This window comes from Myripristis murdjan, chromosome 13, assembly GCF_902150065.1.
Source record: "Myripristis murdjan chromosome 13, fMyrMur1.1, whole genome shotgun sequence".
Lineage (NCBI taxonomy): Eukaryota > Metazoa > Chordata > Actinopteri > Holocentriformes > Holocentridae > Myripristis > Myripristis murdjan.
In genome coordinates this window covers 29051441-29059677 of record NC_043992.1, presented here as the reverse complement: position 1 = coordinate 29059677, position 8237 = coordinate 29051441, and the positions used below count along the sequence as shown (strand labels likewise).

At 43.2% G+C, this 8237-nt stretch overlaps 1 protein-coding gene across 1 annotated transcript in view; it reads left to right on the top strand.

The window, feature by feature from the left end:
- The first annotated feature begins 1343 nt into the window (after positions 1–1343).
- Positions 1344–8237, top strand: part of arhgap35a (Rho GTPase activating protein 35a) — a 68015-nt gene continuing 61121 nt past the window's right edge. Inside the window, 1 exon segment of the mRNA XM_030067896.1 lies at positions 1344–2050. The gene's annotated coding sequence lies outside the window, so the exon portion shown is untranslated.

Sequence of the window (8237 nt, the reverse complement as noted above, 5' to 3'; positions counted from 1 at the left end):
TGTGGGTGTAATTTTAACTCGCTTGTGTTGTGACATGATGTCAGAAAGCCTCCAAATAACCCAATTCCCAGTGCAAAATCAATAAATTCACTTTCACAGGCCTATGAGCCATTACTTTTAAGTTCTACGTTGTGAATATGTCAGCAGCTTCCTTGTAAAGCATCGTTGATTGCATGAAAAACACATCCTATCTTCCTTCCGATAAGTTTATTTTTTTTACATTATAACAAACATGGCCTCCTGTCTGCCATATGTTGAAATCATCAAAACACAGTCAGATACACAGAGCCTCTATAAGCATCTGGGAGAGTCTGTAAACGACACAAGCAATTGGGACTGAGGTGCTTGGTTTTCTTGGCAAAGGCATTATATTTTCCCTGTGTACCGGATCTGTTACTCCTGGACTGAAACTTTTAGGTGTCACACAAGTTCCCCACCGCGTGATGCAGGAATAACAAAAAAACATTAGCCCGTGTGGAAGGCATGATCCATTAAACTCTTTAAGGGGCAAGAAAATGTGAATTGGTTGTAAAAGGTGCCGAGTGATGTGTGAGGCGTGGGGCCAAGATGACAAAACAGATTGGAGGAAGGCCAGTGAATAACAAGCACCATGACATGAACACAAACCTCCTGATAGCTGTGAAACAGAAGAGAAAATAATGATCATCACTGATGGTGCAGCAAGGCAGGTAAATGATGTCTATATTTTAAAAAATATTATTACCATTAGTCAAACAACCACATAAATAAATAAATAAATAAATAAATAAATAAATAAATAAATAAATAACAATAGCTTTTGTGGAGGATGATGGGTAAACCCACCTTAAACTTGATCCTTTTAATGTGCAGACATAATCCCACCTTTTAAGCTTGACATAAATCAAGATGTGATTTCATGGTGTGCAGATATAGAAGCGCTGTAAATAATAATGAAAAAAACAAAAAACGAGGAGCAGGTCTTTAAAACATATACATTTATTAGATGTGTGACAATGTGATTTTTATTTTTTATTTTTTTGTTTATGGTGGCGGTTTATAGGATGCTTGTCATAATTTACACACCCTGTTTTTTCTTTTCTTTCTTCTTCTTCTTTTTTTTTTTTTTTTTACCACTACATCCCTTTTTACGGCTTAATGTGGAGTGATGAACGGCGTGGCCAAGCAATCATATTCATAAACAATGCGTGTGTGTTGTAATTGTGTCCACGAACCACTGGGCGAGACTCTCTCTCTCTCTCTCTCTCTCTCTCTCTCTCTCTCTCTCTCTCTCTCTCTCTCTCTCTCTCTCTCTCTCTCTCGCTCACTCTCTCTCACTCTCTCTCTCAGAATAGGAGGGGAGATGCTGGATTCGGAGAAGGTCCGCCATTATTGGGAAGCTGAAAAAAAAAATACACTTATAGCCTCCACACCGTCACACATTTCCACTGCACGGGGCTTAACAGTAGAAACGGAAAATACAACACTTCCAGTAGCACTGAATTACACGGCGAGCGGCACGTTGGGAGAAAAAAAATAATAAGGCAGACCTTGTGATCGCGTAGCCCGTGGACTCTTTATTTTTGACACAACAAAGGAAATAATAATTGGTCAAAACAACGTGGTGAAGCAAGAGGAAAAACACACCGAAACAGGGCTTTCCAACGCCTCCCCCTTTCTTTTCCTTGCAAGACGTTTCCAGTCGTGGAGAAAGGACTGGAGTTCACTGCATTTTTTTCCCGGGGAGAAATTTGTTGTTTTTGTATCACAGAGAAAGAGAGACAGAGAAAGAAAGAAGGGGGAACTAAACATGCATATCGTTTCTGAAAACTTCACACTGATGAAAATGAAGACTTAAGTGGGACGAGTAGCTGGCAGATCTTTTTTTTCCTCTTTTTTTTTTTTTTTTTTTTTTGGCCAGAAAGGCACATGAATTTATGTGAGCATTAGGAGGAAGTATTTTTTTGGCCTCTTTTTTAAAGTCTTTTCACCGGCTGTGAATCGCAGAGAGACCAAGGAGAGAAAGAAAGGAGTGGACGAGAGGTGGAGAGGGAGAAGGAGGAATGCTATGGTATGTAGACGACACTAGATACTAGTCCTTTACTTTCAGAAATCCATGTGAGTGGACAAGTCGGAGAGCCAAACAACAGGCTTGGGAAAGGTTTCTCTTTTTTCCCGGAGACATTTTTCCCTTCCACTTTTCCCAACATTGCAGTCTGGGTGAACGGCAGGCTGAGTGCTGAGAAACTGGGAGTCAACCCCAGTCCACCCCCTCGAGGGCATGGAGCTATATATGATTTGAAGCCTTTATTTAAAATAATTATGATTATTATAAGGCTGACCTATAAACGTGGTTCCTCTACAATCGATCCTAGTGGGCCTGTTTAAAGTTTAGACATAAGAAAGGCAGCCATGAAAATGGATTTGCTCCTAACATAAAAAAAAAAAAAAAAAAAAAAAAAAAAAAAAAAAAACCTGGATACATTGTTTTTTATGGGCCAGGGATCCCCCTATATTTGTATTGAATATAATGGCCAGTATGGATATATGTGGAAGGGAATCACAAAGTAGCCTAGTATGTTTAGTGTTAGACTGTCAAAGAGAAGCTCAGCTGTTTGATGCACAATGTAATGGTCTGTTTTGCTTGTTTTTGTCACATTTACAGACCCTCTCTTGGTCAAAATGAGCTGCTCAGTGATCTAGAAAAGAGGTTTTGTTGAGTTAATATCTAATATATCTGATTAGGTTATCGGATTGTGTGGCATTTGTTTAGCAGCACAGCCACATACCTTGACCTTATCTGCTGCTATGGGTCAGGGACGCAGGGCATGTTGTAAGCTTCTGAACGTATAGTTGAGGAAGCCCTATTAACATTTTCTCCCTTGTTAAATATCCCATTAACTCGACAATAATCTAATCAAAGTTGTGTTTTAGAGGGCGTCCTGGTGACACAGTTGGCTTGTGGCACAGCACTCCCTGCTGCTGTGGCAACTCTGGGCTCAATTCTTGATTTTGCTTCACTGTACCTGCCACTCAAATAAATCAAATCCTTGAAGACCGCGCTGGCAGCACATGAGCCTAGCAGTTTTTCCATCAGTGAACTACAGTATTGGATGAGAAGCAAAAAAACTGGCTGAATGCTGCTCCCCTGCCCGTTTGATACCATGTTGTAAGATGCAGCAACAGATCAAGATTGACTGAAAAGGTTAGCTGCATAAAAATAAAAATAATATAAAAATGAACGATATAACACCCCTCCATCAGTTGATTTATTTTTGTGGCAGGAGTATTCAGTGTATGAGCTGCACACCACCACCTTACAGTATACTGGCCACTGCCTGCTAGCCACTCCCTTTCTGTCAGAGTACATCCACTGGACTTCAGTACTTTGGTATTTCCATTTCAAGAAAGGCCTTTCTACCCGTGATGACTGGATTATTGATTTAAGATTGGCTGTGTGAGATTTCAGCAGGAGAGATAAAGTGAATGAATGTTTGGGAGGCTCCGTGATATGGCCTTAACATAGAGCAGCAGAGTATGCAGCAAGGGCTTTGGTCTGCGCTGCTCTGTCACACACACACACACACACACACACACACACACACACACTCACAGAAAGAGAGACATAACATTTCAGAAGAGGAAGTATCTGTCTTTTGATAATGGACATATGGCTTTATACTGTAGGTTTCACTTCCACTTAAAGCAGGTTATTTGACCCGTAGCCCCGCAGTGCTGTGATGGAGTGCTTTTTGGTGACTTTCTATTTCTTTGATCTCAATCATCATTATTGGAGTGGCTTTGCTTGGGAGGATGTAAACACAAACACAAACAAGCGTAACATGCAAACAAGTTCCTCGGTAAGACGGTCTCTCCGCTCTCAGGTTAAAGCATAGCAGCTGTCAGCACTTCTGTTCTCTGCCTGATTGGGCCCTTTGCAGTGCAGTCACACCTCTCCAAGAAGCCTCCTCTTCCCCTAATGCTAGTGCCATTTGCCCAGGCAGCAGGCCTGCCGTATACCCACTCACCCCTGGCTGCCTCTGGGCTAGAACATGTTTCTGGGATTAGAGGAGGGCAGGCCCTGCTCATCAGGATATAGGCCACAGATGTGGATAATTCCTTTGATGAGGACAGTGATTTAGTTCTGTGGGATGGAAGTGGGTTTCTGTCACATATAATGTGGACAGATAAACACGGGCTTTGGCGTGCCTCTTAACAGGAACAGTGAAAGCACCCTTCATATCAGGTCTCATTCTAAGTCCTGACTCGACTCCTCAGCGCCGGATCAGTAATCAAATGAGAAAGGTAATTGGAAAGTACTTGAGCCTTTTAGTGTCAAACACGGCCTAAATCACTGGGCCCAGCTGAGACCAGAGTATTTTAATAAAGAAGGATGTGTTGCTGGCTGGTAACACCCCTCAATCTGAAAACTTGCCCATACCATATTATTTTACATGTCAAGCCAAGGCTTTTATTTCCACAAATCACCTTGCCGCTGAATGAAACTGTAGCCTCTCACCTGCTCATTTGCAGATTTCACAGCTAGCGTACCTGTCAACCAAGGGAGACTCCATATGCCAAGGAGGAAAATTTCCCTGTTCATCCAAAAAGGCGACTTTCACTCAGTCTGTCTCGCTTGCATTACAGGAGGAGTGTGCTTGTGAGTCAGTGTAGCCCTGTGTTTGATGGAGAAAGGAGCTAATTATAGCGGGCAGCTTTGGAGTTTTGTGGACCAGATTACAGTCACTCTCCTTTCAATGGCTGCCTTGTTCTAGTGGCCGATTATTAGGCAGAGAGAAGTGCATTCTGGGATGATTGTATCTGAATTTCCATTAGAAAGTGTGCCTGCCTCAGTTGAACTGAGGTTCTCTTTTCTCCCGCCTGTTTAAGCTCCCTCGCTCATTAGAGATTTGCAGATGGGGATGGCTTGATATAAAGGCGTCTGTAGTTGACCCTTTTTCTGATTCAGGGCCAGTTCGACTCTGTGTCTTAAATGACAGAATTATGTATGGGGAAGCTGACCTCAAAGCAGCCATGTTGACTCTGCCTACTCTATATTTGAAGGATCAAGAAGATAAAATGTCAGCATTAACTTATAAGTGCAGAGCGATGTGTGTGTGTTTTGTTTTTTTTTTTTGTTTTTTTGGACACACAGCTCTTCAAAGCTCTTTGTAACAAATGCTCTACCCAAGGGCATTGAAAATATTTCTAGATGAGATCAATCAATAACAAAGGTCTCATGTAATGGATGGATGGATGCAGTTTGCCCCCGTATCCCAACCCCACCCTTACATTGTTTTTCTAATACAAATGCATCATTGATGGATCATGGCTGCTGGGAAGTATAGGGTGGTAGAAATGATTAATGGCTTGAATGGGGGTTATAGGGCTTTGTTTGTCTAGTTTTAACCAGCCTCCATGTTTCTTCTCCTTACAAAAGAAGGCAGCAGTGTTTGGAAACATGGTGGCCATGGAGATAAAGGACCAGGATGTAGGCCAGTGTGGAATGGTGACCTCTGGACATTAGCAGCTCCGCTTTGCTATTCCACATACAATTACCCAACAGATTAGCAACCAGAGGGGACAAAGGTAATGGCCTATGGCAGACCAAGAAGGAAATGGGAGAAGCTCGGAGGAGTGAGCGAATGCCATGACGAAGCAGATAGTTGGACAGAGGAAGAGAGCTGGAAGAAAGTAGAGAGTAAAGGAGAGCTCAGGCAAATCTCCGTTCAGTGAGCTGCTGCCAGTTTTCTGCTTCAGGCTGTGTTGCTGGTATGTGCCCTTTCAGCTTTGTGCTCAGGGATCAACCAATCAATGACAGCCATAAGCAACCCTGCTGCTTGGCTATTGGCCACAGCAGAATTCCATGACTCAGCGTGTTCATAGATAAGAGGTTATGACTTGAGTCACTGCCAATGAAATGAGGCCACTGCCTGGAGTTCAATAGGTTGAACCTCTGCTGCTGTAGCTTCATAGAAATTTGCTGTAGTGCCCACCTAGTTTCCAGTATTGCTCAAATGCACACCTTGTAGAGACGTCCATTGGCCGAGCCTGTTGAAGAGAATGTCGTCAGTATGTATTATGGTGAATAATATGACTTGGTTTGAAAAGAAGTTCTACTATTATTCAGTATGTGAGAGTGTAATAGTCTATGATGGGGTTTGAGTGAGTCAGTGTTTTCAGCCGAGTGTACTTGGATTGTGAGAGGCTTTAGCCACCGGGAGCCTGCTAAAGTGAGAGCTTATTGGAAAAAACACAGAGAGTGACTGCCCTGAAATCCACCCACGCTGGTATTAAAGGACAACCTTGGGCATGTTTGTCTGTGGACAGTCTGTGTGCATTTCTATGTGTGTCTAACACACACACACATGCAGACAGAAAGTTTTACATTTTGTCTTCTTACCTGTTGCTGGCCAACTTCATGTGAATCTCAGTTCCCCACGGGCCTCATTTCCAATATTGGAGGTGGAGTGGAGCGCAGTCTTGGTCCTGTGTTGCTGTTTGACTCTCTGGAGATTTTCCCCTGTGGCGCCCCTGGCTTTCCTGTCGGAAGTCCACCTACGATGCCCGGCTGTGAGAGGGGAGAGGAGAGCAAGGAGGAGGAGGAGGGAGGGCAGTCGGAGTGGAATAAGTAGGAGGAGGAAAGATGGTCGCTGAGGACAAGAGTCAAAGGAAGGCCATGATGTGTGTCTATTGGGGGTCACCGTCCAAAGAGATGTACCTGAACTTTGAGAGATTAGCCCTATGTTAAGACGATCCTATCAGCCATAATGTTATGTGAATAAATTTGGCTTCCTCACCTCAGCTCAGAGTTGAACTGATCTGTAAACACTGCATAATTGAAAGGAATGGGGTGGATGACTGACTACAGGTATTTACTTTCTTCATTTCAGTTTTGCACATTAGCGATTAATAAAAAGATCGGGTGCATAGTGAAACGGTTGAGGATTGATTTTTTTTTTTTTTTTTTTTTTTTTTTACAGCTTTGCAGTTTACAATCGCATCAATCTATGCACAGAGGCAGGAAGTGAGGTTGTAATGTTTCTCGGATTCATCTTGCTCCTGTGAGTTGTCAGTGTCTCTTTGGGTTTGCCTTTGCACGTTGTCAAGCGTTAACTGCGGTAGGTGTGTGTGTGTGTGTGTGTGTGTGTGTAAGGAGTTGTGTCTAATGCATATTGACACCACTGGAACATGATTAGTTTGTGCATTATCTCGGCATGTTATCTATTTATCATAGTGTCTCCTACAGGCTGCTTCTGCCCAGAGTTCTGACAACTTTATTGGGCCTGTCTTTGTACACCTGCAGCGCTGAGACAGAGAGGAGAGAGGTGGAGGGAGGCAGGCAAAGAGGTGTTCTACTTCTTATATAGTCTAATTAAAGCTGGCAGGTTTAATCACAGACTGATAAGCAGCAGAGAGAGGAAGAGGAGAACGGAAGAGGAGGAGAGGGAAAGGGAAAAAAAGCCCACAGATACAGACAACCGGAGGCCTTTAAAAGTACCTTATTCAACCTCGGCTTTTTCTAACTTTTGTCTAGTTTTCTCTGACTTTTCATAAACTCTATCCATCTTCCCGCCCCCTCCTTCCTGCTCTTAAGCACATGTTGTCTCCCAATATTTCTATTTCTGTTATTCCTATCCTCATTGCTCTCTCCATCCCTCGGCTTTTCTGTCCTGGGCGCACACTACAGTGTTATTGTCAGCTACAGTTAAGGACAGGGGAAGGGCACCACCTTGTCATATGATGTTTGTCTCAGATGCCACTTGAGGGGGATCTGGCCACCACTATGGTGGCCTTTGGCGTCCCACCAGTGAACCTAGTGAACACTCACACACTCGTGCACTCGCACACGTACATAGACACCCAAAACCCCATGCATATGCATGAAGGACATTTTTTACCATGTTGTGATTAGCCATTCCTAACTTGGAGCATGCTCCAGGCATTTTAACATTTGCAAATGATTACCTGGCTGTTATTATTTAGTATTCATGGTCGATGACGACTCTACTTTGAAAAGTTTGGCGATTGCTGGCATGGTAAATGGAAAACTGTTGGTTGGAGCCATAAGGGCACCGGAGCGACCTGAAAAATAAATAGTCTTCACATACATACGCACACACCAGCATGACCACCAGTGGCTGACCCCTTCTCACCCTCATAACATATCTGTCAGAGCAGTTCTGGCCGTTAGGCAGCTGTGTGACAGTGGACATCATATCCTCTTTAAGGTGGAAAGATAAGGTGGCTGTTCATAG